This window comes from Dromiciops gliroides, chromosome 1, assembly GCF_019393635.1.
Source record: "Dromiciops gliroides isolate mDroGli1 chromosome 1, mDroGli1.pri, whole genome shotgun sequence".
Classification (NCBI taxonomy): Eukaryota; Metazoa; Chordata; class Mammalia; order Microbiotheria; family Microbiotheriidae; genus Dromiciops; species Dromiciops gliroides.
This window is the reverse complement of record NC_057861.1, coordinates 100,224,684-100,237,003: the sequence shown is the minus strand read 5'-3', so window position 1 is coordinate 100,237,003 and position 12,320 is coordinate 100,224,684. Positions and strand designations below refer to the sequence as shown.

The 12,320-nt window shown below is 35.5% G+C and overlaps 1 protein-coding gene across 2 annotated transcripts in view; it reads right to left on the bottom strand.

Moving 5' to 3' along the window:
• ADCY8 (adenylate cyclase 8) overlaps positions 1-12,320 on the bottom strand; it is a 373,977-nt gene that overhangs the window by 282,971 nt on the left and 78,686 nt on the right. The window lies entirely within an intron of this gene.

Below are 12,320 nucleotides of genomic sequence, written 5' to 3'. Positions count from 1 at the left end.
ATTTCATGTGAGTTTTCAAATAAAGACTGTGGCAAGTACTAAAGATGTTCTCAGGCCTAATTTACAGAAGAGGCAATTTTAGAGAACTGAAGTCATTTCTCCAGTCACTCCAGCTGCTAGGGTCTTCCCCTTCCTCTTGCCCAGACTAACTTGTATTTATGAAAGAGCCATTCCATGGAGTTCTGAACTGTAGATGAAACTTATATAGGGATACAGTATTTCTTCTAATAGGATACAAGATCCTTAAAGGCAGGGACTGTTATTTTCAACTTTACAGTAGCACAACGATGAGCTCACAGTCAGTTCTTAATAGATGCCTACTGACTCACTTACCCATAATAAGTCAATAAATGTCAGTAAATAAATATCAGAAATGCAATTTGAACACATTTTTTTTCACACACGCTATTCCTTAACAAGTGAAAGTGAGCCACAGACGATGTAAGTTAACATTTTGTTACATAGCATAATTATAACAAATATTTGTCAAACAAATGTGGTAATATGAATACTACTTCCATCATAACAACAACAACAACAACAACAGCGACAAAAGACACTAGTGCTGCATGAGGGAGAAGGGAAAAGCTTCTCTCGTATTCCATGTCAAATATATTCTCCTTGACTCTAAATCTGCCTTTGTAAAAAATGCTGTCTCCTGCGATAATTACCCAAGAAAATAATTGACATAATTTAGCAATTGTAATATCTCTTCCAAGTTGTTTACAATTTAAAAATCCATGTCATGATTATTAGCTCTGATAAGAAGCAATTAAGGGTCTGCTTGTATTTTCTATGGTCTATGATGTAGATATTGTATGGTATACCAGTGATTCAAAGAAACCTTACGGAAGAAGAAAAGAAACATTATAGGTTCCCACATACAAATACTGTTTACATTATGAGTTTCATCTACAGTGCAGAACTCCATGGATTATTATGGAATAATTCTTTCAGAGATTTAAACTATGGTATATGAATTATATAAACCATAAAGAGAGCTGGAACAAAACTTGCATATTAGCCCAGATCCATTTGGTATAGAATAGAATTCAGTATAAGGTCTTTGGTATAATGACCTTCCACAAGGGGATTTATAATAATACAATACAATCAGCATTTATTAAGTGCCTACAATATGCCAGACACTGTACTAAGTTCTGGGGAATATGATTGATGAAACAATCCTTCTCTCAAGGAATTCACAGTCTAATGGGGAAGCAAACATGCAAGGAATCAGGTAAGTGGGTATGGTGGGGAGACCAGGATGTACCCAGTGTGGGGGCATTTTGTTCTAAGGAGTTGAAACCAGGCAAAATGGCAGATGCAGAGTGGAGTGAGGTGCAATGTTCAGTTTCTGCCCTCTATAAGGAAAGGTATTGGGAGGAGTCTGGGAGTCTACCATCCAGCCCTCCAATCATAGGGGAGAGGAGGTTGAGGGAGACAGTTGTCAGTCAAGGCTCGAGTTCGTAGCAAGGAGTGTAAGATCAGAGGTGATGAGCTTAATCTGGCAGGGGTATTTTGTTCCATGAGATTGAAACCAACCACAGCAGCACATGCAGAATGGATGTTTAATAACAATTAAAATATATTTACATAACGCATTATCTAATGATAGAATCTAGAGCCAAAGTTCATTAGTATGGGGAATTCACAGATGAGGAAACTTTCTTGACCAATAAAAGTTGGCAGCCCCTCTACTGTTAGTAGGTTTAAAGAGTTGCCTAGAACATTAAACAGTTAAGTGACTTGTACAGGGTCACATAATTAGCATGCATTGGAAATTGAACTTGAACCCAGGTCTCCCTGGTTCTGAGATCAAAGTTCATTATGTGATCTCTTCTCTCCACATAGTGTATACATAATCAAATTTGAACTTGACAATGATTCTTCCCCACTCCCAACAATAAGGTAGGTGGAATAAATATTATCATCTCCATTTTATGGATAAAACTCAGTCTTAGAGTTGTTAAGAAACTCCAAAGTTACATAGTAAACGAACAACTGGGATATGAAGCTATCAGCTCATTGGCTGTTATAATAGAAGAAACCTTTGACATCATAATCCCAATCCCCTCATTTTATAAATGAGAAAATAAAGTCAAGTGATTAGGAGAAAACTGTCCAACACTGAAAGTGCTGATAAATGATGGGGGTTTGAATTCAAATCCCAATTTTCTGACTCAAAATCCACTTCTCTTTTTCCTTCTGCATGTTGCCTATACTGTTATGCCCAAGGGGTCTTATTATAAGGTGATATCACCTGTGAGAACAACAGTACTGGATCTTTTGTCTAATCACTATTCAAAATCGTTCGGGTATACCAAGAGATACCCATTGCTTCCCTTCCCCCATCCCCTGCTGCATTAGTGGTTTCTCTTTTTCCCCAATAGGGATTGTCATGATGAAAATGCTAGAGAAATGGGAGCTGGGGGTAGGGGTGGGAGGTTGCTAGTAGTAGTATCCTTCCCTTCTACTACACATTTATCCCTTATACATATCTATATCCATATCCATTTGGTACGGTGTTGCTATATCAATGTTGCCTAGTAGACCACTGGAAATAATCAGATATCTAGACATGAAGGTGATTAAAAAGCATATGTTTTCTATGTCCCAATTCTCTCCTTAGAAACTCAGAAAAAGGCTGAAAATCCCACACAAAGCATTCGTGGTGTATCTCATTCTGACACAGAGTATCAGGAGCAGATGAATAAATTATAACTGCAGTATCCTTCTCTCACTTGGCCTGGATCCCACAGAAATACTGACAAGCTCGGCTGGCATTTGTTCTGTTATACTGTTCAGAGTATACTGGGAATAGCAACCAATCAATAAGAAACTGTACTAGGTGCTGAAGAAACAAAAAGAAAATAGTCTATGTGGTCCATATACATATGTGTGGTCCATATACATATACAGTGTGTTTCAAAAGCCTCTGTTTAGTTTTGAGCCATTAACGCTCAAAACCTCACTATGAATTTTGGGACACTCAGTATGTGTGTGTATCTATACATAGACACACACTTGTACATACATTCACACATATATACACCCATACATTTATATGTGTATATACTCACATATGTGTACATATGTATAAGTATTGTATATGTGCATACTACATATGTGTATACACAGACACAGACCCTGTGTGTAACACACATACACATATGCAGTGTTTCAAAATTCTTAGTGAAATTTTAAGTCCTGTATACACACACACACTTTTGTTACACCCTGCAAAACATGTATATACCCAGAGAGAGATAGATGATAGAGATAGAGATAAGATAGAGATAAATGTAGAGATTACTGATAAAATATAGAAATAGAAATGATAGATGATAGATAGATAGATAGACAGACAGACAAACACATACAACATGAAATGTTCAGAGGAGGGCATTTGGGATAGTGAAGAACTTCAAATGAATGACATGTGATGATGTTTTTAAGAAACTGGGATGTTTAGCCTGGAGGAGACTTGAGGGGGTGTTGACAGTTGTTTCAAGTTTCTGGAAGACTGTCACAGGGAAGAGAGAATAAACTTGTTCTTCTTGGCCCCAAAGGGCAGAAATAAGTGTAATAGATAGAAGTTGCACCAAGTTCAGTTTAAGTTTGATATAAGGAAACTTTTTCCTTATATCTAGAGCTATATGAAAGTAGAAATGTTGAGTAGAAAGTAGAATGAGTGGCTTCACAAGGTAGTGAGATCCCCTTCATTAAAGGTATTCAAGAAAATGGCTGTATCATAGAAGAATTACCTTTTCATGCATGCATTGGCCTCAACATCTGTTGTGATTCCTTCTAATTTTACATTTCTGCAATTCCACATTTAACTGATATAGGGAGTCTTTCATACTGCCATGGGACTCATTTTTAAAAAATCCTTTTCAAAAAAGTTTTTTTCCATTCAGGTCTATTCAAGAAAGTTATAGCAAAAATATAAAGAGATTTTATGTCTGTTTGCACCCAAGGTCTTTGATGTCCATGCTACAAAAATCTGTGAGCTTAACATTTTTTCTAATACTAGATCCTGTAAAGTCCATTTAGGATCTGCTAACCAAGTGAACTCCTCTATACATTGTGTAATATGATTTTGTATGTTCTTACCTAGGTGAATTCTTCCTGGCTCACTGGAGCACCAAATGAGGAATTTTCCATTCCAAAGTAGGTAGGTACTTTGTCTTCAACTTGGATTCTTCCAAATTGTTTGGACCATTGTTGTACAGCTTGCTCAGCGTAACGCATAAGTGGGGTCTGAACTCAGGTCTTCCTGATACCAAAGGCAATTATCTATCTACAATACCATGCTGTCTTATCTGATCCACTCTCCAGAATTTACTATAAGGAGACATATTTTGACAGTGATGTGAAGAAATTTCATTTTGCTACTGATGTGAAAAAAAACCACAATTGTTGCAATTGTCAGAGAACTGGCCCACGTACATTCAGAGAGAGTCATCGCCAGAAAGCTGACCACTGCATGATGAATGTTTTGCTCTGAAAACCCATTCAACTAATAAAAATGCAGATTGGCCTTCAGTCCTTGTGGACCCTTTCTGATTCTGTAGTGATGGTGATAGAGTGGAAGAAAAGGGGGCTGACAATGTGAGGAATAACAAAATTTTCAGAATATCTACGAACATTAACTATTACTTCTCTAAATGTCATCACCATATCTAGTGATCAATGACTAGAATTAGATTCTTTATCAAAGTTGAAACACATCCATATTCAACAGGATTCCTCTAAACAAACTAAAAGCTCTAAAAAGTTGTAGCAAAATGGAAGGTTGGCTCACAAGTTCCCAACAGAGAGAGAAATAAAGGAATTTATTGAGTTGATTTTGTTTTGTGTCCAAGGATAATAAAAAGGATCTTTTTTGTGGGTGCACTGTGTTTTGCCCATGTCTTTCTACAACCTCAATAAGACCATTGCTACACATAGATTTAGAATGTGGAAGTAGTACAGAGGTAGTGGTCATAGATAATAAATAGTTGTGAAATGGAACAAGTCTTACAAGAATCAGTCTCATATCTCTATCATTTGTAATGCCAGTGGAATCACCAAACTGTACACTAAGATTTTTTAAATGCTCATTGTATTTTGTGATAAAGTATTAAAAGCACTCAAGAAAATTATTTAAGGAAGAGCTAATTCTAACCCCCCCAAATGGAAAAAGAAGAAAGCCATACTAGAAGAGATAATTTTAAAGGAACTCAGTGATTTATTTTCAAGAGATTTCAAGAAGATCCCAAAAGAAAGGAAAAGATAGTAGATGATAACATTAGCAAAACAGGTGACTAAAAAGACATCAGGAATCACTGATCTATATATCTACTTCCTCATATCCATAAAATCTATTTTAAAATGATTATACAGACATCACAATTATTCTTGAAGGAAATAGTGTTTTATCACAACTTCATAGAATTAACTGATTCAGAAATACAAAGAATTCAAAACTCTCACTGTGCTTATTATTTGTTAATATAAAAATTAACTTAGTAGGACAAAGCACAACATTAAATGGTCTCCTTTCTTGTTTGCCAACTTTTTATTTTACTCAAAATATTTCAAATATATTTATGGAAAGTTCCAAAAATATTTTAACCGTTTTCCTATATTAATGTTCAGGTAAAAGTTTATATATTACTAAAGTGTAATGTCTTAATACAATATACTTTGTGCTTTTGAATCTACCATGAGGTATTTTTGTATATCAATAATAAATTAAGAGTCTTTTTCACACTGCAAGGTTTTCTTAGTCTACAGAATCCCAGTAGTTTCAGAGGAATTTAGATGGTTAAAAATGTAAATAACATGGAAGTGAGAACTAGACTAAATTATGAAATCAATTTTCATAAATTTAAAAAGCTGCAAAATATTAAAATAATAAGGAAATATGATATTTTAATTTAAAAAGCTAACGGAATCAAACTTTTAAAAAATAAACATTTTTATTTAAAATTTTGAGTTCCAAATTCTTTTTTCTCTCCCTCCCCACCTCCCTCCTTGACCCAATAAGCAATCAAATATAGATTATACATATGCAATTATGTAAAACATTTCCATATTAGTCATTTTATATAGGAAGGCAAAAGAAAAAATGAAAAAAGTAAAAAATAACATGCCTCAGTTAGCCTTCAAACATATCACTTCTTCCTCTAGAGGTAGATAACATGCTTCATTATTAGTCCTTTGAGATTGTCTTGGACCATTGTATTACTGAAAATAGTTAAGTTATTCACATTTCTTCATCAAACAATTCTCCCGAATAGAGGAGGCCTCACAGGACCAGTTTAGTCTAAAGGGACTCAGGTATATAAGGCATTAGATTTTGAAGTTCAATTAGGTCCTGATCAGTTTGAAAAAATTAATCTCATTAAGGGGTCATATTATTTGACTTTACACTGCCTATTTCCATTGGCCTGGAACCAGTTACTACATTTTACATAATTATAATTTAGAAGAGTGAACTTGAATACAAGTGAAGAATTCATGGTATTCATTATTCACACTAATTAGGACCCCACTGTACATCTTAACCATGTCATATTCGAATCGCTACAGTGCTTCTGGGGTGCGATTCATGAGGATGGAGGCTATTAAGATCCTTGAGAGACACTTGAGAGACCTCTGTAGCATGGCCAACACTGTGGTCTCATTCAGCAAGGCAGTCACTGAGACAGTCAGGTGGGACTCAATGGCACAGAAGATGGCCATTATATAGCTCATCACAAAGGTTATATTTAGCCACTTTGTTTTGCTGCAGTGGCTCTGCAGCTTGAACAGAATACAGACTGCCTCGACCATCTACTTGAAATATGCCAACTTCATGATAATAAAGGGAAGGAATCTCCCATAAAGTCTCTTCTCCCACAAGCTATTTCTCATGTATATCTTAAGATTATACATAATTCCTTAACAATTACAAATATAGAGATGACAGGCAGAATCACATGCAAAAACAAAGCCTTAGTCTTGGAACAAGAAACAACTTATATTTGAGTCCTTGGATGCTTACTAACTGTGTGACTGCGAGTAGCTTATTAGTTTCATTGAGTATCAATTGCCTCATTTGAGAAACAATAATTGTAGTAACCATCTCATAGGGTTCTTGTGAGGCTCAAATGAGATGATATATGTAAGGTCCTTGTGAAAATGGTACTTTTTATTATTAATATCAAATGAGGCATAAAATAGGGAGACAAATGCTCACCACATTATTTTTTGTCTGTCACTGTGATGGAAAATATTTTGCATTCAGTCCAGGTGGAAGATGGATTCCCAATTGGTAGTGAGGTTCTCTAGATGTTCCTATTTGTGTATGATATTACATGAATTTTTAAAATTCCTGAAAATTTGACATATGTAAATATACAGAAGAGACCAGCCTAGTAATCCCCATGAGGAAAGTTAAGTATAAGAATTATTCATGTTGTTAAGCTTATGGAATAAAGGTAGGTGAATAGTCCATTAACATAGTTCATTAATTCTCTCTCTGACTCTGTATCTGTCTTTTTTCCTCTGTTTCATATATATATATATATATATATATATATATACATATATATATATACACACACACACACACACACACACACACACACACACACACACACACATATATATATATATATATATATATATATATATATATATATACACATATACCTTGAAAAAGCCTTTCAGAGGAACAATGAGTTGAACTCACAATTGAATACAAGGAAAATAGAAAGCTCAACTACATTTGGAAATGGATCAAAATTTTGGATTAATTAATTTAAAATTTAAATTTAAAATATTAAATGAGAAATATTTTTAATGATCCTGAACTGTTCTCTGTTACTCAAGTGCACTATTTTTTCAACAATTTTATAGGGCTCAGAATCTTGGAACACCACAATCTCAGACAAATTAAAATTATAATAAAAATGGAAATACTTATGGTATTCCTATACCATTAAGAAGACTGCAGCACATCAGCGCCAATTATTTGCACATAAAAAGTGACATAAAATATGAGGAAAGATACAAGAGTGAGGGAGAATATAGAGCCAGACAGAGGTTTATTATCCATAATTTTTAATAATTTTACTTTGTGACCTTAAAACATCAAAAAATGAGCATTTTTATAAAAAAGAACATGAAAAAGGATTGTAAATGAAACTGTGAACCTCTAATCCATGCTACTAACTTTAAATATATATTCATATGTATGTATATACACACACACTAAATTCCAGATATTCTTTTCAAAGTTGTCCTATTTGTTTAATTCATTCTGAATCTCCTATTTTGTACTATGAATATTTTTAAATGTTTCTTTGTTGTTTCTTTTTCGGCATCAGTACTTCAAATATGTCCCTCACTCTAGCCCTTTACTCTACTGCAGTAAGAAAACAAATTGCAAATAAAAATAGTCAAGGGGAAAAAGCAAATAAAATAATGTTAGAAATAAGTAGTCTGGGCAGCTAGGTGGCAGAGTGGATAGAGCACCAGCCCTGGATTCAGGAGTACCTGAGTTCAAATCCAGCCTCAGACACTTAACACTTACTAGCTGTGTGACCCTGGGCAAGTCACTTAACCCTCATTACCCTGAAAAAAAATGTATATAATTAGAAATGGAAATAAGGGAAACTGGTGGCACAACAGACAGAGGCTGGCTTTGGAGTCAGGAAAAGTCATCTTCATTAGTTCAAATCTGACCTCAGACACTTCTTGGCTGGGTGATCCTGGGTGAGTCACTTAACTTTATTTGACTCTTTCCTCATCTGTAAAATGAGCTGGAGAAGGAAATGGCAAACCACTCCAGTATCTTTGCCAAGAAAACCCGCAAATAGGGTCATGAAGAATCATACTCAAATGAAATGACTGACCAATAGCTACAACAATAGTAAGAACAGTTGGTACAAAATATCTGCTTCACTGCCAAAAATAAAGTCTGTGATGAGTTTCCTCTGTGCAAACAGAATCCTAGGAGAAGTTGGCTTAAGTTTAAAGAACCCATGTGGCAAAAGGGTCACTTCCAGCTTCTGGTTGCTGGAAGTCCTTCTCTCCCATGTATGTGGTGCTCAAGAAATTAACTTTAAGCATAGTGAATCATTGTCCAGTCCATCTCTAGCTGGCAATTCAGATACTGTTGCTAGTTGCTGCTGTGCCTGGAGAATGATAATAGGATTGGGATGGAAATCCAGGAAGCCCCAGTTGCTTCAGATATTTTGAAGCTCCCAAGGTTGTCCTCCAAGGATACCCAAGGCTAAAACTGAGGCTACTCTCTGAAGCAGGAGTTTGTGTTTGTGACTCTTCTGTCTCCCATATTATTCTCTCTTAACCTGACCTCTGTTTTCCCCACCTCTTTCCCTGCTGAATTATACAAAATGTTTTTTCATGTTTGTTTAAAAGCATGTCTGTTAAACATTCCTCTGTCTAATTCAAATAAGAATTCACCTCCTTCACCCCTATGTCACATGATGAGGTAGTCTTATTCTTTTCCAAGCTTAACCCCTCTACCTACCTAAGGAATCCCATTCCTTCTCATCTCAACCAATGGCTTCCTCCCTCTTTCATATCCACTCTATCACATATCTTCAATCTCTCCATGTCTACTGATTCATTCTCTACTCTCTATAAACATGTTGATATCTTCCCCATCCCTCCAAACCCTCACTTGATCCTTCTATTCTAGCTAATTAACATTTTATACCTCTTCTGTCTACAATAGGTGTCTCCACTTTTTCTCCTCTCATTCTCTTCTTAACCCTTTATGCTTTGGTTTCTGGCTTTATCATTCCACCCAAAGTGCTCCCTCAAAAGTTACTGATGGTCACTTAGATGTTAAACACAATGACCTTTTCTCAATACTCATTATATCCTACTTCATTGCAGCTTTTGATAGGACCAATCACCTTCTCCTCAATACTATTTTTCCCTAGGTTTTTGGAACAGCATTCCCTCTAGTCCTTTTACTATCTCTCCTCAGTCTCCTTTGCTAGATCCTCATCTAGATCATGTTCTCTAACTATAGGTGTCCCACAGGGTCCTCTCGTGGTCCCTTCTCTCTTCTCCTTCTATAATACTTGGTGATCTCATCAGCTCCCATGGATTTAATTTCTATGCTGATGATTCTCAAATGTACCTAACCTGGTCCAACCTTTCTTTTGAATTCCAATCTCATATCTCCAACTGCCTTTCAGATATCTCAAACTGGATTTCCAATAGACATCTTAAACACATGTGCATGACAGAACTCATTATCTTTCTCCCAAATGCTCTCCACCACCTGCTTCCTTATTACTATAGAAGAGATTCTCCCAGTCCCCCAGGATCACAACCTAGGTGTCATCCTGGACTCATTATCTCTCAACTTCCCATATCCAAGCTGTTGGATTTCACCAATGCAACTTCTCTTGAATATGCCCCTTTCTCTGCTCTGACACTTCCACCCCACTACTTTGCTATAGGTCCTCATGACCTCTCTCCTCAACTATTATAATAGTCTACTAGTAGGTCTGCCTGCCTCAGTTCAATTAATCCTCCATTCAGGCACTAAAGTGATTTTTCTAAAGCATAGGTTGAACGACATCACCCTCCCCCCCCCCAACAAAACAAAATAAAACAAAACAAAACAAAACAAAAAACCAACAACACTAGTGGATTCCTATTGCCTCCATGATAAAAAACCAAAAATCTTGTTTTGGATGTTCAAAACCCTTCCTAACCTATTGCCCTTCTATGTTTCCAATCTCCTTACACTTTATTTCCCCCACTATGCACACTTCAGTCCAATGAACCTGGCCTTCCTGATATTGCACAAAGAAGATAATCCACCTGTATGTCCCAAGCATTTTCTTTGGCTTTCCTCTCTGTCTGGAATGTTCTTCCTCCTCAACTCTGTCTACTCATCTACCTGGCACCCTTTAAGTACCCATCTTCTATTACAGGAAGCCTTTCTTAATCCTTCTTAATTCTAGTGTCCTCTCTCTTTTATTTCCTTCTTATCCTGTATCTATATGCAGAATATATTTGTATATATGTGTTTGTTGTCTACCCCATTAGACTATTGTCTTTGAGGTCAGGTACGATCTTTTGGCTCTGTATTCCCAGGCGTTAGCATAGTATCTAACACATAGTAGGTACTTAGTAAATATTGATTGATTGATAAGAGTGACATTCATCTGAAGCTGATTCCCCACTCCACACTTCCTCCAGGTTTGTATATTTTCTCTCACACCTCAATTATCAGAAATAGTAATATCCACTTCTTTCATCTTCTATTATATTCATTTTTTCCATTTTTATACATACTAGCTATTCATAGAGCCTTTTAGTGCCCTAAGGGAGTCAATAAAACTAGAAACATACTATGTTCCTTTTACCCTCCCTTTTCTTTACCCTTTTAAAACCTTTAAAACAGAAACAATCCACTTTCCCCTTTCCCTCCTCTATTTATCTTCCTTAAAACTATCAACCCTTTGAAGACAATAATTTTTTGAAGGGACACTTGCTTCTTCCTCCATTATAAATTTCATCATATAGCCCCTTCCAGTTGTTAAAATTAATTTGCCTTTCAGGTTTCTTTTCACTTTTTGTGCTTACGTTTCAATGTTCTCACTTAGTTTTTGTCTTTTCATTAGGAATATCTGAAAGTTCTCTATGACATCATAGATTAATCCCCACTGGCAGGATTATACTCAGCTTTCCAAATAAATTATTATTCTTGTAAATTTATATCTTCTGACTTAGGAAATATTGTAATTCATGACCTCTTCTCATCTCTAGTAAAAGCTGCTAAACCTTATGTGATCATAACTACAATTGCTTGATATTTGATTTCTTTTTGGCTTCTTGTAGTATTTTTCGTTGTTCTGGAAGCTCCGGATCTTGAATATGACATTCCTGGGTGTTGTCATTTTGAGGTTTCTTTCAGGAGTTTGTCAGCAGAATTTTTTTATCTTCACTTTGTCCCCTGGTTCTAATCAATTTGGATATTTGAGTCTTATATGATCCTCCTCCTCCTTTTCTTCACAGTTTTCAAGGAATATAATGATTTTCAATTTTTTTTCTCTTTAGACTTTATTTCACCAAGTTGTTTTTTGGGTATAGCAAATGCCTTATTTTTATTCTATCTTTCAAACTTTTGCTTTTCTTCTAATCTTTCTTTTTTTGTTTCCTGAAGTAATTTTCTGTTTAGTTTATTTTAATTTTCAGGGATTTTATCACTTGAATACAGTTTACCATTTTGCTGTTCTAAGATATTCTTTATTCCAGGGATTTTATTTCATTTAAAAAATCTCTTCCTTAATCTCTTC